This window comes from Bubalus kerabau, chromosome 11 (assembly GCF_029407905.1).
Source record: "Bubalus kerabau isolate K-KA32 ecotype Philippines breed swamp buffalo chromosome 11, PCC_UOA_SB_1v2, whole genome shotgun sequence".
Taxonomy (NCBI): domain Eukaryota; kingdom Metazoa; phylum Chordata; class Mammalia; order Artiodactyla; family Bovidae; genus Bubalus; species Bubalus kerabau.
Genome location: NC_073634.1, coordinates 92,160,520 through 92,184,454, shown reverse-complemented (window position 1 = coordinate 92,184,454; position 23,935 = coordinate 92,160,520).

Here is a 23,935-nt window from a genome sequence, read left to right as displayed (position 1 = left end):
CTGCAGTCCTTGGAGTCGCAGAGTTGGACATGACTGAGCGACTGAACGACAACAATCTTCATAGTACATCCCCATGTCTAATACAATCGTTTTGATATTGGGTTGGCCAAAAAGTTTGTTCAGTTTTAAGTGAAATTGGAAGATACATTTCTCATATTCACTAAGAACTTTATTGAACAACATATTCATTCACTGGCCAAACAAAATTTTTGGCTAATCTAATATTATAAAATGAATGTCTTTCTGTCAGTACGTGATTTTTCAAGATAGAAAGTATTGATATGTTTGCCAGTATGTTGCACCTGTTACCTCTTTTTTTTATATTTTCATTAAGCATCACTTCTTTAAGTTCCACCCAAGGGGCTATGCGTATATCTAAGCATCCGACATTTGAGCCCTGCCCTGACTGCCACTTACCTTTTCAGGATGTATATCTGCCACAGCTTAAGTCCCCTATCCAAAAGGACACAGGTGGTTTCTAGTCTCTACCATCAGGAAAGTAGCCAAAGAGCATCCTAGCCCATATTTTCTTATGCATATGTGAAATTTTTTAGGATTTCCCTAGGCTATGCCTAGGGAGATAATTGCTGGAGTTACAGGCTGCATCTATACTCTGGAATCCCCAGTGACTTAGCAGTAAAGACCCACCTGCAATGCAAGGGACACAACAGGAGCCACGGGTTCCATCCCTGGGTCAGGAAGATCTCCTGGATAAAGAAATGGCAACCCACTCCAGTATTCTTGCCTGGGAAACCCACAGACAGCCCGTGAGGTCACAAAAGAGTCAGACACAACTTAGAGACTAAATGGCAACAATTAGGTGTCCCTTCAGGGTCCCACTCACACTCAAACATATGTGAGTTGATTGATTAGTGTAAGGCAGGTTTTCAGAAAGGCCATATCAGTTTCTATTCCCCGCAAGAGAACCTGTGCCTATAATCTCACCCCTGTCACCCATGACACTGTCCTCTTTTATGGCCTTCTATTTGTGGAGGGAGAAGAGTTAATAATCTTGAAATCACAATTTCATGCATTCCTCAATTCTCTAATTACTAATAACTAGAAACCCTTTCACATGCTTGTTAGGAGTTCCTTTCATAATTCAGATATTAATCTTGTGCCAATTTTAGACATTACAGTTATTTTCTCTCTTCAGAAGAGAAAACTTTAATTTTGAAGTAATCAAATGAATCAATTCCTGCCTCATATTTAATGCTCTAGAAGTTGTTAAAAGTCCATAGCTTTCCTTAATCACAAAGATGGCATCATTCACTTTTAAATGCATGCCATAGTTTTATCATTAGCGTGTAAGTTGTGCTGCACACACTCAGGAATCCTTGCCTGGAGAATCCCATGGACAGAGGAGCCTGGTGGGCTACAGCCCACGGGGTTGCCGAGAGTCAGCCACGGCTGAGTGACTGACACCAACACTGCTGCCCACAGCTCCACATGGCAGCCCTGGTGCCCCCATCCCTTTGACATCTTTGATTCCTTTGGCTCAACTCTGTTCTGGCATCAACACCACCCTGTAGCACCAGAATGGCTTTGTAGGATGTCTGAACATCTGGCCAGTGATAATAAGCACTTGTGAAGAGGGGATCTGGGACAAGTCCTAAGACAGCTGAGTCCATGTGAACTGCAGGGAAGAGCTGCTGTGACTGTGTGTCCTTCAGTTTAGTTCAATCACTCGTGTCCGACTCTTCGTGACCCCATGGACTGCAGCATGCCAGGCCTCCCTGTCCATCACCAACTCCCAGAGTTCACTCAAACTCATGTCCATCAAGTCAGTGATGCCATCCAACCATCTCATCCTCTGCCATCCCCTTCTCCTCCCCACTTCTATCTTTCCCAGCATCAGGGTCTTTTTGAATGAGTCAGTTTTTCACATCAGGTGGCCAAAGTATTGAAGTTTCAGCCTCAGCATCAGTCCTTCCAATGAACACCCAGGACTGGTCTCCTTTAGGATGGACTGGTTGGATCTCCTTGCAGTCCAAGGGACTCTCAAGAGTCTTCTCCAACACCACAGTTCAAAAGCATCAATTCTTCGGCACTCAGCTTTCTTTACAGTCCAACTCTCATATCCATACATGACTACTGGAAAAGCCATAGCCTTGACTAGACAGACCTTTGTTGGCAAAGTAATTTCTCTGCTTTTTAATATGCTATCTAGTTTGGTCAAAGCTTTTCTCCCAAGGATCAAGCATTTTTTTAATTTCATGGCTGCAGTCACCATCTGCAGTGATTTTGGAAGCCCCCCAAAAAATAAGTCTCTCACTGTTGCCGTTGTTTCCCCATCTATTTGCCATGAAGTGATAGAACTGGATGCCATGATCTTAATTTTCTTAATGTTGAGTTTTAAGCCAAATTTGTCACTCTCCTCTTTTACTTTCATCAAGAAGCTCTTTAGTTCTTTGTTTTCTGCCATAAGGGTGGTGTCATCTGCATATCTGAGGTTATTGATATTTCTCCCAGCAATCATGATTCCAGCTTGTGCTTCATCTAGCCCAGTATTTTGCATGATGTACTTTGCTTATAAGTTAAATAAGCAGAGTGACAATATACAGCCTCGACATACTCCTTTCCCGATTTGGAACGAGTCTGCTGTTCCATGTCCAGTTCTAACTGTTGTTTCTTTACCTGCATATAGGTTTCTCAGGAGGCAGGTCAGGTGGTCTGGAATTCCCATCTTTTGAATAATTTTCCACAGTTTGTTGTGTTCCACACAGTCAAAGTCTTCGGTGTAGTCATAGTCAATAAAGCAGAAGTAGATGTTTTTCTAGAACTCTCTTGCTTTTTTGATGATCCAGCGGATGTTGGCAATTTGATCTCTGGTTCCTCTGCCTTTCCTAAATTCAGCTTGAACATCTGGAAGTTCATGGTTCACATACTATTGAAGCCTGGCTTGGAGAATTTTGAGCATTACTTTGCAAGCATGTGAGATGAGTGCAATTGTGTGGTAGTTTGAGCATTCTTTGGCATTGCCTTTCTTTGGGATTGGAATGAAAACTTTTTCCAGTCCTGTGGCCACTGCTGAGTTTTCCAAATTTGCTGGCATATTGAGTGCAGCACTTTCACAGCATCATCTTTCAGGATCTGAAATAGCTCATCTGGAATTCCATTACCTCCACTAGCTTTGGTCATAGTGATGTTTCCTAAGGCCCACTTGACTTTGCATTCCAGGATCTGCCTCTAGGTGAGTGATCACACCATTGTGGTTATCTGGGTCATGAAGATCTTTTTTGTATAGTTCTTCTGTGTATCCTTGCCACCTCTTCTTAATATCTTCTACTTCTGTTAGGTCCATACCATTTCTGTTCTTTATTGTGCCCATCTTTACATGAAATGTTCCCTTGGTATCTCTGATTTTCTTGCAGAGATCTCATCTTTCCCATTTTATTGTTTTCCTCTATTTCTTTGCATTGATCACTGAGGAAGCCTTTCTTGTCTCTCCTTGCTATTTTTTGGAACTCTGCATTCAAATGAGTATATCTTTCCTTTTCTCCTTTGCCTTTCACTTCTCTTCTTTTCTCAGCTATTTGTAAGGCCTTGTCAGACAACCATTTTGCCTTTTTGCATTTCTTTTTCTTGGGGATGTTCTTGATCATTGCCTCCTGTACAATGTCATAAACCTTGGTCCATGGTTCTTCAGGCACTCTGTCTACCAGATTTAATCCCTTGAATCTATTTCTCACTTCCACTGTAAAATCATAAGGGATTTGATTTAGGTCATACCTGAATGGTCTAGTGGTTTTCCCTACTTTCTTCAATTTAAATCTGAATTTGGCAATAAGAAGTTCATGATCTGAGCCACAGTCAGCTCTCAATCTTGTTTTTGCTGACTGTATAAAGCTTCTCCATCTTTGGCTGCAAAGAATATAATCAATCTGATTTTGGTGTTGACCATCTGGTGATGTCCATGTGTAGAGTCTTCTCTTGTGTTGTTGGAAGAGGGTGTTTGTTATGACCAGTGCCTTCTCTTGGCAAAACTCTGTTAGCCTTTGACCTGCTTCATTTTGTACTCCAAGGCCAAATTTGCCTGTTACTCCAGATAGCTCTTGATGTCCTACTTTTGCATTCCAGTCCCCTATAATGAAGAGGACATCTTTTTTGTGTGTTAATTCTAGACCTGAGTTCTATAAAAACTTGTCCTGGGCTGGTACAGTTCAAGTCTAAGTAAGCTGCTGGCCTATGGCCAGGAGCACAAGAGGCGTCTCCACAGGTCTGCACACCAAATCTCCCCCTGAGACTTGGTGGCTCTGTGATATGAAATTCAAAACAGACCATGGGTGATCTCGGTTCACTGGGGTCACTTCCAGGGAACTGAATCAAGGAGTCACTCCAGCTTTCATACCCGCTCTCTCTTGTGACCCCTCTCAGCCGCTCTGCCCATGTTATGTCTTCAACCACCCTCTGAAGCCAGATGCACTTTCCACCTTTCCTTCCTCTCTGCCCTGGGGCTTCTCTGTCTCTGAAACCAGGAGTCCTAAGGCAACCACTCAGCTCTACCCAGGGCTGTCCAAATACAAATCAAAGAAAATTCATACCCATGGAGCAGCCCTCAAACATTGGAGGATAGATGATGGCTCCTAAGTATCCTCTCGTCCTCCACTTCTGCATGAGCAGGCTCCTCTGAGGTCCCCAGGTGTCCCCAGCAGCGATCTGCTAACCACATGCCCTTAGGCCAACTCTCCTAACTCATTTCACTCTTTCCTGACCCCACTTTTTCCATCCATGCCCTTGTCTGAAGCTCTGCTTTTTAGGGTGCACTGGCTAAGACAGAAAGGCCACCCAATAATGACCTTCAGGTTTTATATTTATATCCTGGCTGCTGGCTTATTGATGATGGATTCCACGAATCACAGATAATCAAATTCAGTCAACAATTCTACTTAGCATAAATTACAATCAGTGGCTGCTATGGAGAATCTAGCAGTGCAAACAAAGCATCTTCATTCTCATTTTAGTGTAGAAGACAGGCAGTTACGACGGAAAAGTACCCTTCTTTTTATAATTCAGCAAAGATCATGTTCTTTCATTCTGAGCAGCAGTAAGTTTCAGCCGCCTCTGTGTGCAGAAAGAGACTCACACAAGGCTGTTTGGAAGCTAGTTAGATAGAAGAGAGAAACCAAACACTGAACCAAGGTCTACCCTTCAACAGTACCCATCCAGCAGATAAGCAGGTGTGTCCCCAAGGTGAGCATCGCTAACAGACCACAGTGCTTGCATTCACTACAGCTGAAGGGTTTCACTCAGAACCCTCCATATTTAAGCAAAACAAGCAGCCACTATCGCTGGTTACATTTCATAGTCACAGTGAAATCTATTGGCCTGTAAGAACTCCACATTTTACAGGTGAGAAAATGGATCCAGGAAAGAATGACATTCCTAAAGAAAACTGACAAGTTAACAACAGAGTTTGGACAAGAGCCCAAGGCTAGTGATACAGTCTTCTTCCTTCCTTTGTTCATTCATCCGCTCATTCACTCACACAGTGCACTTTCCCCATTCATTTTCCATCCCTCCTGATGCAAAGGCAAAACCCCATGACCCCTGACGCAGCACCCCTTCCCCACTGGTTAACTGCTTGACTGATTAATTCATTTAGTCGTAACTTAAGGGAAAAAAAAAATCCTCAGCAGACAATGAGGTTAGAGGTCGCTTATCATTCCAATTTAAAAGGTACAGGCAGACAAAGACATCAGCATTTATTTCTATTAGACTGTGTGCTTCCTGTGTGCAGGAACTGTCTCTCCAAGGCTGTGGTGGTCGCACCACCACTCCCTCCTTATCCTTCCCCTTCTAAGTCGACAGCAGCCTCTGAAGAGCTCTGGAAAAACCTTGCAAGCCCCTAAAATTGATGTATATCAGTCAGGGTTCAAGTCAGAAAACAAAGCCACTTTGACTACCCAAACAGAGGTGGTTAGTGTAGGAAATTGACTTCACGGGTCATGTTGTTTAGTTGCTAAGTTGTGTCTAACTCTTTGTGCCCCAGTGGACTGCAGCACACCAGGGTTCCCTGCACTTCACTACCTCCTGGAGTTTGCTCAGACTCATATCCATTGAGTTGGTGATGCCATCCACTTAGCTCATCCTCTGACGCCCCCTTCTTCTCCTGTTCTCAATCTTCCCCAGCATTGGGGTCTTTACCAATGAGTTGGCTCTTCACATCAGGTGGTCAAAGTATTAGAACCCAAGGTATGGGAGAGCAGGAAATATGATACAGTGAGTGAGTAGAGAGGACAGGAAACCACCATCTGGCCTAGGATGGAAGAGTAGACTAAAGGTGTGATTTGCAGGAGCATGGGGATCAGGGTCATCCAGTGTAAATTTGGATTGCGAAGCACCCCTATGGTGGAAGAGATGACCACCATTGGGACCATGTTGGGAGAGAAAGAGAAAAGGGCTTCGGTTCATCCTCCTTTCCATCTTCCAGTTTCCCACTAGGCTCCCCATTGATCAACTAAGCTGAACCCCATTGCTATAGAGGACGGTGAAAGGCAGCCCACCGGGGTCAGCCTCCTAGGAGCTGAGCCGAGCAGCAGAAGAGTAAGCAGTGGATCTGAGGGTAAAAGGCCCAACACCCATATGAAGCTCATGGTCCCGTGCAGCTTTCTCACCTAAGTTTCTGCTCAGGCCGTGGTCAGACTCACCATCAAGAACACAGTTCATGACTTCATAGAAGGGTCTTTCTTCTTGGAAGAAATGCCAAGCATGTAGGATTCCAGGCTCTGATTTTTAAGTTTGCTAAACAGATGCAAATATGCTATTCTAGACAGCGCTGTAACATCCGAGACACGTGCCTACACAATGGAGTAAAATAAATATTTGTGTAAAGAAGCAGATTTGAGTTTATAATCTTAAAAGGAGATTTTCTCATTGAGTTAAAATATAGGCTAACATATGTTATTAGGAAACAATGTACCTTTATTTAGTTCAGTTCCTCCAAACAATGTCTGGTTTCTCATGGGCACAACCATTTGGAATCTACCTTTTCAAAGGTAGCCTTGCAAATCGGAATCTCAAAGAGAAGACATTTCAGACAGACATCCGCAGTATCAGTGTAGGTGGTAAAGAAAACAATGTCCCAGAAATGGGAAGCAGCATAGTTGAGAAGACAGGGAAGGTTACACCTTATTACAGAAGCTGAGCTTTGGAAAGGTAGTCACACCAATTGGATGCACATTTTCATGTAATTTCCAGGAGACCAAGACAGAGCTGAATTAGAGTGGCAGAAAGAGTTGTGTAAGACACACACTACAGATATGTGTGCCTGTGGGTGTGCTCAGTCACGTTCAACTCTTTGGGACTCCATGGACTGTAGCCCGCCAGGCTCCTCTGTCCATAGGATTTTCCAGGCAAGAGTACTGGAGTGGGTTGCCTTTGCCTTCTCCAGGAGATCTTTGTGACCCAGAGATAGAACTGGTATCTCCTGTATCGGCAGGCAGATTCTTTATCACTGAGCCACCGGGAAGCCCACATATGCATAGAGATATATAAATCATTTGCATTTACAAATATAAAACAGCATTTATTGTCTACAATGTCGATTCTAGAATAGATAAAATGATTCAACTTAATTTTTTCTCAAATATGTGCTGTAGCTTCCTCATGCAGATACTAATGTCAGTGGCACTCAGCTAAGAGAGATGAATGGCTTAAGGACACGCTGTCAATAAGTCTAGCACATTTTTATGTGACTCCAAATTCTCTTCTTATCACTATGCATTACTAGTTCATAGGCATATATTGGAAGCCAATTTAAATAAGGTTTTAGATTCACCTGATCTCTTGGAGTGTAACTAGAATTCAAGTTAATTATATGCCGCAAAGTAGACATGCAACGGTATCAGTTCTCATATCAACAGCTATTGTGGTCATCCGTCAAGAAATGATGAAACTGAGAAGCCTTTTAGTTGGGCTTCAGAAAGCAGTCTACCTAAGTATTCTTGAGTTCTCCCCTAAACATTTATCAAGACTAAGTATAAAACACTCTGAGAGGTGTATGCACATCCATGAGTTTGGTTGTGCTTTCAACAACCCTAAAGGGTAAGTACTATTCTCTCTTTTTTACAGAGAAGAAAACAGAGAGGGTGATTGTTTTAAGCTTTCCCAAAAGCCCACAGCAGGAGCTTGCAGAGTTAGAATGCGGAGCAGCCATTTGACTGCACGTCTGAGGGTTTTAGCTCCGTCCTGGAAGTCACATTTCCAGTTCAGGGCCCTGTGTGCTGAGGCTGCTCCCAGAGGCCAGGTGTTCAATTCCTGGCCTTGCCACTTCTGGATTATGCTTACTGGAGGCTTTTTTTTTAAAGGAGATTTCACATAATAACCCTATTATTAGTATTATCATCATTATTATCATAATCTTTTTTCTGACATAATTTCCGTAAAATATTTTTACTAAAGAAGAGGAGCACTTGAAAAAAAAAATGCTAATCCACCCCTACCACACAAACCCCAGATGGCCTTGTGTTAAGTGGGGGAAGACACCGCGATAATAACCACGATTACCATCCATTCCACCCAGCGGCAGATGTGAAAGAGAAAAAGATGCCCGGGATGCTCGCATAGAAGTTCAGAAAAATCTTTCTGTCCTCCAAACAGCACAAAAGCGCAATCCATGTTTAAAGACTGGGTTCTGTGCCGTCCCATTTTAATCTTCTTGCATATCTATGCCCCAGATGGCCCTGTGTTTAATTGAAGGGGAACAATTGTCACTTTACTAGCAATTCAGGGGAAATTACAGAAATATGGAAACTGCCCTGTGTGTCTTTATTTAATTTTCTGTCCTCTGCCCAGCAGCATGGATAAAGAGAGGGGTGCATATTTTTAGCTGAGGGTGCCATTTTGACTTTAGAAAGAGAGTGAATTATGCCAAGATTCTTCTGCCCTAGGTTGGCTGTAAACACAGGAGAATAAAGTGAGCCTGCTCCTGGGCTACTGTATGTAAATGCAAATTAGTTATTAGTTCAGTCACTCAGTCGGGTCCGACTCTTTACGACCCCATGGACTGCAGCATGCCAGGCCTCCCTGTCCATCACCAACTCCCAGAGCAAATTACTTACAATATATAGAAATTAGAGATCAGATTTCCTCACTTGCACTGGCCACATTTTAAGTGCTCAGTAGCCAAACATGGCTCTTGGCTACTGTATTGGATCGCACAGAAATGGGACATTTCAATGCTGTTCTAAACACAATCATGTGTGTTCAGTTGCTCAGTCATGTCCGATTCTTAGCGAGCCCGTGGACTATAGCCTGCCAGATTCCTCTGTCTGTGAGATTTTACCCAGTAAGAATACTGGAGTGGTTTGTCATTTCCTCCTCCAGGGGATTTTCCTGACCCAGGAATCAAACTTGCGTCTCCTGCATCTCCTGCATTGGCAGGCGGATTCTTTACCACTGGAAAGCCCTGCTCTAAATCCTGAGGCTCTCATTTTTTAAATAAAGTCTCTGTATTGGCACTTAGGACCATAAAGTTTTTACAGGCAAAAGACTTTGGACCACATGGAACCTAACAGTTCCCTTTATATAAGAGAAGAAAAAATAGCAAATTCACTAATAAGCAAGTCTGCCCCAGAAGGATGCTGTAGGAAAACCATTATGTCATGATGCGAATTCACGTTCTTTGTATGTGCTTCATCCCCAGCTGTAGTTTCTAAGGTCCTCAAAAACAAAAGCAACTAGTATCTATTTATTCATCCCAAATGTCTAATTCCATGTCTAGTACATAGTGAGATCCAAACAGTATTTGCTGATTGATTTAATGTTATTAAGAGGAGCATTGTGACCTAATTTATAATCTAATCATCATGGTAATAGGGTTTTAAGAAAACGAGACTCTAGCTAGGTTAGCATTAGCAGAGGGTCTGGAGTGTCACTTAATAAGCCACTGCCAGGCTAGACATGGTTCCCCAGAGCAGGTATGTGAGCAGGCGCTAGACATGTCCACCTGGGCAGGTGTCGGCAACACCTCTCACAGTCCAGGGAGAGTTCATTCTGAAGGACAAGGTAAGTGTTCGAAGGACTCAGCGAGAGTAGTGGAAGTCCAGATGAGCAGTTGGTAATGAGCTTCTGAGATGTCTATGAAAAAGCAGACCTGATGGGGGAAGGTCACACTTGGAAGTCCAGTCAACAGAAAGGGCTCTCATTTTTCTTAGAAAGGCAAGTTTCCAGCAGCAAAGCTCCAGTTTCTACTGTTTCTCTTTTTTAAGTTAATTTTTATTGACTCTTTTTTATTTCTCTTTTTTAAGTTAATTTATAGTTAATTTTAGTTAAATTTTATTAAGTATAGTTGCTTTACAATATTGTTAGTTTCTACTGTACACCAAAGTGAATCAGCTATTCATGTACATTTTGGGTTGGCCAAGAAGTTCTTTGGGGTTTTTGCAAAACATCTTATAGAAAAACCTGAACAAACCTTTTGGCCAACCCAGTAAGTCCCCTGTTTTGGATTTCCTTCCCATGTGGGTCACCACTGAGCACTGAGTGGAGTTCCCTGAGCAACACAGTCAATTCTCATTAGTTATCTATTTTATGCGCAGTATCATGGTATCAGTAGTGTACATATGCCAAGCCCAGTCTCCCAATTCATTCTCCCTCTTTTCCTCCTTGGTGTCCATGGATTTGTTGTCTACCTCTATGTCTATTTCTTCTGCAGTTTCTAGAGAGGAACTTGTCAGATGAAGGCGGGACCTGACTCAGGAAGAAAGCAGAGAAGGAAGAAGCTTGCTCCAGACAGGAATTCAGGTCCAGAGAGGCAGGCTGAGGATGACTTCCAAAGAGATCTTAGGTCATTCTGTGTCATATAGGACCTGCTTGACTTCATGACTATGAATTTGTAGCTGCAACAGCTGTATCTTCCCCTAGCCCATCTCCCACTGCACCCGGGGCAGGGCAGAGCTAAGGGGCCAGGAGGCAGGAAGGCAGAGAATTAGGGGCCAGTGGGAGGTGGAAGGGCTGGCCTGGTGGGCACTCAGGCTGGCACAGGGGGGTAGTTCTAGTTTTGGGGGCAGATTTATTACCCAAGGGGCATCAACCTTGTGTGTTTGAAGCAAAATCAAACAAGACCACCCCAAAAAAACAATAAAAGTAAAAAAGTATAGGTCAAAGGCACTAAATTATCGACCTTGGGAAAAAGCAGCAATTTCTGAGATTTCCTGCCAAGGTTGCTAGCATATCTCTTTTGAATTACATACTGAGGATGGAGGGTCAATCATTCACCATAATATTGTTGGTACTGGTCCTCTGTGAGATGTCATCTGGTTTTGGGTGGGCAGAGCTGTTAGGGAGTTGGTGAGCACAGAAACCAGCCTAGGACCTCATGGTCGAGGGAACTCAGGACAGATGGCAGGGTGCGGTGTCTGCAGCAGCCACCCCAGAAACCAGAGCCTTCTTCTCCTCTCCCCTTTCTGTTTAAAGCAAGCAGCAGTTAAATGTTTAAATTGAGCTTTAAAGCCATTTCCTCAAAGAGTTAACATAATATAAACCATCATAAAAAATAAGGATCCATTTATACTCAAATTACACAGGAGTCACTTGTCTCTATCAAGGCTCATGAGTATTTGCTCTTAAAAGCTATTTTTTCCTCAGAAACAATAGCGCAGGTGCATTGCGTTCAGTGCACAGCATATTCATCCCAGGAGGCGGGAAGGTGATTTCACACCTGTTTCTTCTCTTTACTTGCTCTTGGTCTGGCTAATTTGCCCAGTGTCAAGATCAGTGTGGCCGGAGTCTGTCAGCAAGAATCCTCGCTTCAAAAAGCCGCATCATCACTCTGGGAGTTGGTTGATGTGAAGTGCTGTGCACCCTATTCGAGATGAACCCCCTGTTTCCATCACATATAAATGGAACTGAGTGGTAATAGTATTTTAGAAGAGATTATGTGTTTAGTGAAATAGGAGAGAGATGAAGAGAGAGAGAGAAATAGAAAACGAAGAGAGAAAGAGAGAGGAAAAGCAGTTTTAAGTGGTACTTGGCATAGCCTGGGCTTCCCTGGTGGCTCAGTTGGAAAAGAATCCACCTGCAATGCAGGAAACCCCGGTTCAACTCCTGGGTTGGGAAGATCCCCTGAAGAAGGGATAGGCTACCCCCTCCAGTGTTCTTGGGCTTCCCTGGTGGCTCAGACAGTGAAGAATCTGCCTGCAATGCAAGAAACCTGTGTTCAATCCCTTGGTTTGAAATCCAAGCCAATCCCTGGAGAAGGAAATGGCTGCCCACTCCAGTATTCTTGCCTGGAGAATTCCATGGACAGAGGAGCCTAGAGGGCTAGGTCATGGGGTTGTAAAGAGTCGGACACAACTGATCGACTTTCACTTGGCATAACCTATTAATGGAAGATAGAAAAAAAAGAAGAAGGGACATTATTCTGTGATCTAATTGGCTAGAGGTGATTTCCGAGAAAAGATATGTGATGTTCACTCCCAGAAGAAAAAGAGAAGAAACCACAGATCTCTGAAAGCCTTCACTTTGCCGTGTGTCCTGGATCAGGAGGGTGAACTTTTCACATCTCTGCACAGTAGGATCTGTGTGATTTGTGTCACAAGAGAGCATGCCCAGTTTACATAAGAGAACACACTTCTGTTACGTGTGACAGCTTCCACCCCATATTTTACTTCAACTTTCTGTTCCTCTCAAATTTACCTCCTAATCTGCTCTGAAGTAGAATGGCCACACAAATTACAAAAAAATGCTTGGTTTAACATAATAATTGAAAATAATGAATTATTTTATGTATCTTTATATGTATATTCGGAGAAGGCAATGGCACCCCACTCCAGTACTCTTGCCTGGAAAATCTCATGGACGGAGGAGCCTGGTAGGCTGCAGTCCATGGGGTCGCTAAGACTTGGACACGACTGAGTGACTTCACTTTCACTTTTCACTTTCACACATTGGAGAAGGAAATGGCAACCCACTCCAGTGTTCTTGCCTGGAGAATCCCAGGGACGGGGGCGCCTGGTGGGCTGCCGTCTATGGGGTCGCATAGAGTTGGACACGACTGAAGCGACTTAGCAGCTTAGCAGCATATGTATATTAAAATCATACTCTCCATCCATTATAATTAGCTGACATTATCCTAATATTTATATTTTAAAGTATGATTTGTATGATTTTAATAGCAGATCTATAAAGCATACTATAAACTTGCCAATTTCTTTTCTTTTTTTTATTGAAACATTTTTCCTTTTTATTCTGATGCCAATGCAGGTTACTTAGGAACAGCTCAAGCTGCAAGCTTGTCATTTTCTAAACGGTTTGAAGGCTCACTAATTCCTTAATCAGACAAAAGGCTGTAATGAAACATTTGATATTTTTGAATAATGTGCACCAAATTATTGAGCATAAACTTATTTTCATATTTTACATTGCTTATTTAAATATTTAGAATATGGTTTTAATTACCATGAAACTTTACTAAACATCCACCTGTCAGTAAAGAAACTGATTATTTTTTTTTTTTTTTTAGATTCACATTCTCCTGAAAGGGAAACAGGTGTGAAAACCTGCAGGTATTTATCCACCAACAAAAAATAAAGGATATCTGTGAAACGTGGAGGGAGAAGTAAACAGGATCCACATGCCATCGGAATGTGATTCCAAGCCCCAAATGGGGGTGTAGGGTCTAGGTGAGCAGAGAAGTGTGCCTTTGCCTGAGGCTGTATAACTTGTCCTCTCTGGGACTTCCTGATCAGAGACTGATGATTTCCTCCCAGGTGAGGTTAAGGTGCCTTTAGATGCTATAGTTCAGTTCAGTTCAGTTGCTCAGTCGTGTCCGACCCTTTGCAATCTCATGGACTGCAGCACATCAGGCCTCCCTGTCCATCACCAACTCCTGGAGTTTACCCAAACTCATGTCCATTGAGTCAATGATGCCATCCAACCATCTCATCCTCTGTTGTCCCCTTCTCCTCCCGCCTTCCATCTTTCCCAGCATCCGGGTCTTTTCCAATGAGTCAGCTCTTTGCATCAGGTGGCCAAAGTATTGGAGTTTCAGCTTCAGCTACACTGGAAATTATATCCTTGGGGCTTTATAAGAACAGGGATATGGTGAGAAGTATAGTCAGTTAGAGATATGTAGAACACCTCTCATAGGGCAGGTACCTCATTAAGCTCTACCTATCAATTTAATCTTCACATGATTATTTATGAGAATATTATTTCCATTTTTTAGAAGTAATCTTCCTGAGATACCAATGATTGTTCACGGACTTGGCTTATTTCCTATTCGGCATATGCAGAGTCTGTGTTAATATCTGCTCTATTATTCCGGATACCTGTAAATTTATGTCATTCCTTTTTTCGTATTCATTCTTCCTAGAAGTCTGTCAACTTCATTGGCTTGTTCAATTGTACACTGAGGAAACCAGAATTGAAAGAGACGTGTACCCCAACATTCATTGTAGCACTGTTTACAGTAGCCAGGACATGGATGTAACCTAGATGCCCATCAGCAGACAAATGGATAAGAAAGCTGTGGTACATATACACCATGGGATATTACTCAGACATTAAAAAGAATGCATTTGAGTCCCTTCTAATGAGGTGGATGAAACTGGAGCCTATTATACAGAGTGAAGTAAGTCACAAAGAAAAGCACCAATACAGTATACTAACGCATTTACATGGAGTTTAGAAAGATGGTAATGATGACCCTATATGTGAAACAGCAAAAGAGACACAGACTTTTGAACTCTATGGGAGAAGGCAAGGGTGGGATGATTTGAGAGAGTAGTGTTGAAACGTGTATATTATCATATGTGAAGCAGATCACTGGTCCAGGTTCAATGCAAGAGACAGAGTGCTCAGGGCTGATGCACTGGGATGACCCTGGGAGATGGGATGGGGAGAGAAGGGGGAGGGGGGTTCTGGATGGGGAACACATGTGCGCCCGTGGCTGATTCATGTTGATTTATGGCAAAAACCACTACAATATTGTAAAGTAATTAGCCTCCAATTAAAATAAATTATTTTTTTAAAAAGTCTGTTAACTTCATTGGCTTGTTCAAAGAACAATCTTTTTATTCTTCATTTTCTCTATTTTTTTTGTTTTGAATTTCACTGATTTTTGTTCTTTATTATTTCCTCTCTTCTGTTTGCTTGGTGTCTATTTTGCTCTTTTAATTTCTAGTTTCTTGAGGTCAATGTTTAGATCATGGACTCTGGATGTTCATCTGTCTTTACTGCTTCAGCTTCGGTTCTGGGGCTCCAATGGCCCAGCCACCCACAGCAGCAATGTGCCCTCCAACACCAGAAGATGGACAGGGCCCGGGGAAGTCAAGATAGCACCTAGTTAAACACATCACTCACTACTTATGGAAGCATATTTTAAAAAAATTCCCCAATGCAAACTGCTGTTAACTTATTAAAGTATGGATTTATATTCATAGCTGAATGGAGAATTATTTCTTACTGACTCTTACCATTTCAATTTCCATTCAAGGACAAATCTGCCTTTTCTGAAACATAATGCCAGTTTCTATAGTCCCTATATTCACTGTGGGTCCATCATAGACACAGATCCTTCATCATAATAGTTTTCTGAGTAACGAGTCTATAAGCCCCCTGACTCCCCTTCTCCTCAAGGTCTCTCTGAACCAGGGTGGACTTAGGAGTTAATGCTCTAAGCCTCCCTTTGGTGTTTCATTTCTACTCAGGCCGCCCTGCATGTTCTTTACTGCATTAAAGTCAAAAGGTCTCAACTTAAAAGACATTATAAACTAAGGGGAGCTGAGAGCTATTTCCATCTGAATCAGAAACAAGCAGGAAGAGAGAGAGAGAAAGAGGATTCAGAGACGGGGAGTGGGATGTGGGGGTGATGTTATTACTAGACAACAGAGGGTAGGACAGAGTGATGGATAATTTTGGGTGCCAACAACTCGGGTATCCGGACACTTGGTCAAACATTATTCTGGTTGTGTCTATGAGGGTGATTCTTGATGAGATTAACACTTGAATCAGTATACTGATAAAGCAGTTCGCCCTGCCCTATATGTGTGTGTGTGTGTGTGTGTGTGTGTGTGTGTGCATGCGTGTGAAGGGGGCTCACCTGATTAACTGAAGACACAATGGCTGAGAAAGAGGGAACTCTGCCTGCCTGACTGTTGAGCTGGGACATTGGTCTTCTGCCTTCAGACTAGAACTACACCATCAGCTTTCCTGTCTCTCAGGCGTTCAGACTCAGATGGAAATTCTACCTTTGCCTCCACTGGGTCTCAAGCCTTTGGATTTGAACTGGGACTTAAAACATGAACTAGTCTGGGTTAGCTCAGACTTGGACCACTGGGTCTCCTGGGCCTGCAGGTTGCTAACTGCAAATCTTGGGATTTCTGAGCATTCATAATATAAGCCAATTCCTATACACTATGAGCTCTCTCTTCATATGTAGACAGATAGATGGGGATAGAGGCTATATATGTACATAATATGTATATCAGCCAGGGTTCTCCAGAGAGTCAATAAGATTATGTATAATTCTTTTCTCTTGAGTACCCTGGCTAATACAGACAGGAAGTGCTGTAAATTAAAGGTTGCCTCACAGATAAAAATAAAGGGAAATAAACTGAAATCTAGGTTCCCTAAATCTAGGTTCCCTGCTGCTGCTGCTGCTGCTGCTAAGTCGCTTCAGTCATGTCCGACTCTGTGCGACCCCATAGACGGCAGCCCACCAGGCTCCCCTGTCCCTGGAATTCTCCAGGCAAGAACATTGGAGTGGGTTGCCATTTCCTTCTCCAATGCATGAAAGTAAAGTAATTCAGTTGTGGGTCCCTCAGTGACCCCATGGACTGCAGCCTTCAGGCTCCTCCGTCCATGGGATTCTCCAGGCAAGAACACTGGAGTGGGTTGCCATTTCCTTCTCCAATGCATGAAAGTGGAAAGTGAAAGTGAAGTTGCTCAGTTGTGTCTGACTCTTAGCGACCCCATGGACTGCAGTCTACCAGGCTCCTCCATCCATGGGATTTTCTGGCAACAGTACTGGAGTGGGGTGCCATTGCCTTCTCTGTCTAGGTTCCCTACTTACTACCTATTTCCTAGTCATTTATGCCTTCCTTAACCTTCAAGTTCACCTGAAGGATCATGAGCCATTTCTTTTTGACCCTAAATACACTAAATAATAAATATGGAATGCTGTGCCAAAAATTTGGTGGCCTATGTTTTGTGTTTCCTCACTAATTATTTAATCCAATAAATATCTACTAAATAGCAGATAAAATAGGACTACACATAAATGCCAGCCAGAAATATCAGGGAGAGTGAGGATAAAGTGGCAAATAAGAAGAGACATGCCCCCTCCCCTGGCCCTATGGAATGAACTGACCTTGGGGGTCAGCAGGCATTAAACAGGGAACTCTAGGTCAATGACTCAACTTAAAAAAATGGTGATAAATACAACTCTGCCTTTGCTGCGGTTGTTGTTCAGTCTCTCAATTGTGTCCAACTCTTTGCGACCCCACGGACTGCAGCACACCAGGCTTCCCTGTCTTCCACTATCTCCCAGAGGTTGCTCAAACTCCTGTCCATTGAGTTGGTGATACCACCCAACCATCTCGTCCTCTGTCATTCCCTTTTGGCTGGACGGAAACTCATGATATTGATGAAAATACTTGGAGAAAACAGTGAAATTAAACTGAAGAGTTTTGCTGTTGTTGTTTAACATGAACTATCTTCTGTAAGGTGACTAAATAGCTTTTATGTTGAAAAACTTGGTAATTATATTAGTAAATAATATGCAGATTTGTAGGACATTAAAGCCTATCATGTAGAAAGAAAATACAAACTTGTGTGATACACAAATACCCATGAACACGCATGTACATATACAAGTGTCTGTGAAATCTACTGAAATCAGAATAAGGTCTGCAGTTTCTCTCAGTTTCCTGGATTTGATATTTTGCTATAGTTATGTCACATGCTTTCACTGGAGAAAGCTGGGTGAAGGGTATCAAAGATCTCTCTGTACTATTTGTATAATTATTTCAAAATACCCTGAAATATGTCATAATCAGGGCTTCCCAGGTGATTCAGTGGTGAGGAATCTGCCTGCGAATGCAGGAGACTCAGGAGATGTGGGTTCCATCCCTGGGTCAGGAAGATCCTCTGGAGAAGGGTATGACAACCCACTCCAGTATTCTTGCCTGGAGAATCCCATGGACAGAGGAGCCTGGTGGGCTGCAGTCCATGGGGTCGCAGAGTCAGAAATGAATGAGTGATTCAGTGCACACACACATCATAATTATTTTAAAATAGAATGATAAAAATTAGTATGTGTGCTATAAATGCTACAATCTAAAATAGAATTGTTTCTTTAAGTAAAAGACTGGAGAAAATGCCAAAAAACACTATTTTGTTATAATACTGGGGTAATGGTTTTCTCTCCTTGAGTGTTTTATATTCCCTTTTCCATAATATTTAAATATGATTTCAATGCTATTTACCTAATGTTAAAAGAAAATTTAGTGTAAAAACATATTTCCCATAGAAAAGAATATACTTTGAACAGTTTCTTGCTAAATATTAAGATAAAATGTAAAAAAAGTTTTTGTGAAAACCCTTTCAAAAGTTAACCCATTTTGTCAAACTCCTTAAGCATATCTTCTTTGACATGAAATTTCAAAAAATGACAGAAAACTGTGTTGAAATACCCAACAAATCATCATTTCATCTTTTAAGCATTATCTCAAAAATCTAGGTCTGGCTTGTGGAAATGAAGTCACAGACTTATCTAAACAAGACTCAGTTATAATAACTGTCTTGGGTTATTCCTCAGCTGTGTGGCTTGAGGCACCAGCTGTCAAAGAGAATGTTAGTAGTTCACCATCTTTTTAGCAATTAATGGGATTATTTTATATTTTTGCCTTTAATCAGAGTAGTTTTTTATTTTATATATTTATTAAGTATGCATCTCATTAATTTAGTAGTAAAAATCTATAATCACTGATATCATTGGATTTTCCATTTCTTTTTCTATTTATAAATTAAATATCTTTTAGTAACATTTATTACTAGCTATTCTATCACATATTTTATATACATATTAGTAATCCAAATGAATGATAGTAAAATATCAATTTAGTTTTTACTAAAAAAGTGAGTGTTTGCTTCTATTGTGACCAGATCCAGGTTTTAACACATCACGTTCTGCTGCTGGAATAATAGTGCAGCTGAAATGAAGGAGTCTCATTTCCTTATGCACATGTACACCACCAGCTGAAAGATCTAGTAAAACAGTAATAGAAGAATGCATTGGCAATAATAATAGTATCAACAACAATAATGGTAAGTAACGTAGCTTTCACCATGTCTCATGGACTATTCTAAATGCTTTATGCATTTTATCCTTCTAACAGCTCTATGTGGTAGGTAATACTTAATAGTCCCAGTTTATAAATGAGGGGAGTGAAGTTTAAGAAATTTACCTCTGGTTAATACAGGTCAAGAATAAATATGTTTGAATTATCTATCACAATCTAGCTCTAGAATTTATGCATCCCATAACGCTCTTGACTCAATGGACATGAATCAAACATATGTACCTGTGTGTAAATGCCTGCATGTGGGTGCATATATGTAACATGCATGCATGTTGTGTAGTCCGGCATCACCATGGCTGCTTCTTAGTGCTCCCTCGATAAGACTTTGTGTCTCCCTGTTTTTATCCCCACACCTCCCCCAGTCTCCAATGATGCTTCACACACTCTGGTTTTGGAACTTAGTATCTGCTTAGTGAAGGAGCTTTAGTTCCCTTCCTGCAAACACTCTAAGCACACCTCTGATCTCTAAATTAAAGAAGCAAAATAGTATGGGTTCTTTATGTAAGTCATTTGGATGCTGATTCCCAGGAGAAAATTTTATCTAAACTATCCATAAACATTTCCCCCTTTCAGTGGAATTTCATGCCCATCCCCTTACCCCAGCTGCAGATGTCAACAAAGCAAAACCCAAGATGATTTGGGATTTCTGAGTACTGTTTTGTCTGCTTATCCCTACCCACCCCCAACCCTTGGGGTGGTAGTCAGTATAAGATGCCACCACAATGACAAATTAGTGTGTTTTTACAGCAAATAAAGTAATTTGGTAGATCAGTCAACTGCACAGCACTTTGCAAAATGTCTTCCTCTATGTGCTTTGGATGACAGATCTTTTAGGAATCAGTGTAAAATTTATGAGGCAAAATTGCCCCAGTTGACTTGACAAATGGCCACCATTTTACTTGGGAAAATATCGGGCCTGCAGTGCTCCACTGAACAGCAGACCGTGGTCCAGAAAGACACACGCTCTGCTGCTCTGGGTCAGCCTCACAAAAGCACTCTCAGCAAAATGAATACAACTTAAGAAGGAACGTGAAATAAAAGTGAGAACCACCACTTTCTAAGAGCAGGAGCTCTACTAATCCAAACCAGAGACAAAAACCCTAATTAAATGCCAAATCAAACCAGCTCATTTTTTTTTTTAAGGAGAGATTTTTCAGCCTTTCAGTAATTTATTTATTCTTAGAAACAAAAGAAAGGGACTGGCAGAGTGTGGGAGCCTGCAGACAAACAGCCCCAAACTTCCGTCTTCTATTTAGCAAAGTGAAGTAGGAAAAGCATTTTTTTATTCAGCTGATAACTAGGTATTGTTTTCTTAAACTCCTGGGGACCGCAAAGGAAACAACACACTCAGTGCTTTCTTGTGGCTTCCTCATCTGGAAGCCTCTCCAGACCCATCAGATTCTTGTCCAAACACCCGCTGGCGGCTGTCACCCTCCAGATTTACAGAGATGAGCTCGGGGTCTGTGCCACCAGCACAAGTTGGAAGAAAGCTCATGTCCATGGATGAAGGCAGGAAGATGACAGGCTTCTTTTGTTGATGTTCTGTGTTTTGTTTTTCTAGGGCAAGACAACGCGCTCGGTGGACATAACAGCCAATCTGGCCTCCACAAAGCCTGTCCAGATGGCTCGTAGTAGCTAAGAGGGGCTGCCACCAGCAAACTCAGTCCAACTCTTTCATTAAAGGCCACCTTCTACCCATGGTCTTCAAGCCACATGGTCTCATCTAGGAAACTCTGCTGTTTTTGAACATCGCGGGTGTTTTTAAATTTTAACACACATCTATATTACTGTTCATTTTTTAAAATTATGCACCATTTGGAAAGATGCTAAGTGAAAGACAGTGAAATGGAGTCTTTTTCTGATGTCTTCCAGAAGCAAAGTGCTCATGAATCTTGAGGCAAGTATATTAATAACATTAACATTAGTAGATTAATTAATACAGGCACTAATTCATATAGAGTTAATCCTATCTCTGACTTAGCATCATTGGTTTGACCTTAGACCAATTCTCTTCACTGCATCTTGCTCATCTCTAAAGCTAAGTAGTCTCAGGTCCCTTTTAGCTTTGACAGAAAATGATTAGTTTAATTAAGTTTGATTCAGTTTAACTCATCAGATTTTGAATGTGTACGTACACAGCGTCAGAAACTGACTAGTATATGACCCCTGTTCTCTGAGAGTCAAAAGAATACTTTATTTAATCTTATTGTTTTCAGCTTGATTCTGTAGAGGTTCAGTATAGGCCTCCCTGGGATGTGCCTCTTTGGCATGTGGACTCTTTTGAACTAACAGCAACTGTGAGCTCGAAACTACTGCTCCTTCTTCAACTACTTGGAAGAATTCAAATTGGGAATTTTTCTCAGAAAAAAAGAAAAAACTTATTACCATAATTCTTAAGATAAATTTCATCTAAGTGGCCCCACCTGCATGGCAGGGCATATGTCCAACTTCCTGTCATCTGTTCTCGTCATCCTGCAATGACCTTCCCGACCTTGGCAGCCCCAGGCTCATCCCATTCCTTAGCTCAGGATGATGTATGTGGCCCATTTCATCTTTCTGTCTCTGTACCTCTCGTGAGTGTGGGATTCTTGAAAGTATGAAAATAAATTCAAGGTTCTTCTGTCGATCTCTTTCATGTTGATTTGAGTATTAGACCAACAGAAGGGGAGAGGAAACTTTTCTTCGTCCACGAGTGATTAGCTCAGTTTGTAAGGAGAAGATCGTGTCAAAGAAGAAGACCTGAAATAGCATAGATATTCTGAAGCACTCACACTTCGAGAAATGACTAGAACACGATACAGCACCAACTAAATCCAGAGTTTTACACCACATCACCGACGGAGACAAAATTCTGGAGTCCTGGAAAGACACATTGGCGTAAAAGTGGGACCAGGATGAACAACAGGAACCTGGGTGTTTGCCTTTATTGTCAGAAGTTCATGTATACAGTCACACTGTCAATTATTCCTCAATAAAGTTGGGGAAGAACGTGTGTGCGGGTACTAATCCACTTGAAACAGCTTCTCAGTAATGGCCGGTGGCTGCCTCTTTGAGAATCAGAGAACTTTTAAACTCCCAACAGCCAGGTCACACCCCGAACCAGGAAATCAGAACCTCTGAGGGACGTGACCCAGGCATCAGTAACAAGTTAGTCCTTCACAGGATTCAAATACACGGCCAAGGTTGAGGATACCTGGGTTAAAGAGATTTACACCTTTAGAGAGAAAAATGAATATCATATAATATTTCTTATACATTGGCTCTAGAAAAATGGTGCAGATGAACCTATTTGCAAGGCAGAAATAGAGATACAGATGTAGAGAACGAACTTATGGATACCAAGGAAGGGAGGGAGTGGGGTGAACTGGGAGATTGGGGTTGATGTATGTACATCAATATGTACAAAATAGGTAACTAAGGAGAACCTACTGTGTAGAAATAGGAAACTCTACTCAGTGCTCTGTGGTGATCTAAATGAAAGGAAATCTAGAAAAGAAAAGATATATGCATACATATAACTGATTCATTTTGTTGCACAGCAGATACCATTGTAAAGGAACTATACTTCAACAAAAAATGTAAAGAAAACAGTAAATTTACAAAAAATATATATAAGCCTTGTCCTAATATTTCAACATGCATTATTATTCAGTTTCTCTCTCTGCTACTACTCTTATCATCTGAAGTGTGTATACCACATAATGGCTACATTGCTTGTTTTTGAAATTTATATAATATATGACATAACAGATTATTTGCTTGAGTTGTAAAGACAACCAAAGCTCTTCTTCTGTCCAGTGTAAGATGAAAGGAGAAAATATCTGGATCAAAACAAAAATAAAACAACAATACAAAATAAATAATGCAGGTGGTATGACATTTGTTGAGAGTCTACATTTCTGACAGTAATACAAATTCTTATTTTTTGGCTTGTTTCACCATTTTTCCTACCAAACTCTTTAAGCCAGTGGTGGCTTTCAGTTAACTCTACAGGAAGGTGTCTCTGATTCCTTTCCTTTTAGGCTGTGTCAAAGTACCTTCAATAAAGAAGATCTAAAGCTAAGAGCTGAAAACCTGATTAAAATAATGGCATGATTGCAGATATTACTTGTGGACAGATTTTAACGCATTCATCTTTTTTTTTTTTCGATACAATTGATTCTAAACATGTTAGACATCTCTTTGCAGCATTATGCAGTTTTTATCAGAAAGAAAAGTTTCAAAAGGGGGAGCTAGTTAGCTAATTGATTACAGATTGTTACTGAAATTTTGCAGGAAGAAAACACTTTCAGAGTGTTAAGGAAAATCCTAAGCAGGCAGGGTTCCTCAGTCTCATTTCTGCCCGTGCCTTCCCTGTAAAGCAAGCTGATGGCTGAAGCTCTCCCACAAACCCAGCATGGTAGCTGAAAAGCAAAAAGCAAACAGGCTCTTAAATAATGTGCCTCGCAGAACTGGAACTATGAAAACTGAAAGAGCTGCCTATGCTTTCCAAGTCCCACGACTCAGAATAGCTGAGGCTACAGGCACGCAGGCAAGGTCTGTGGTTGTAGCCTTTGGACCTTGTTTAAGCAAAGCCATCAGTAATTTGACAATATCAACGGCGAAACCAGACTTCTTACCTCTCCCTG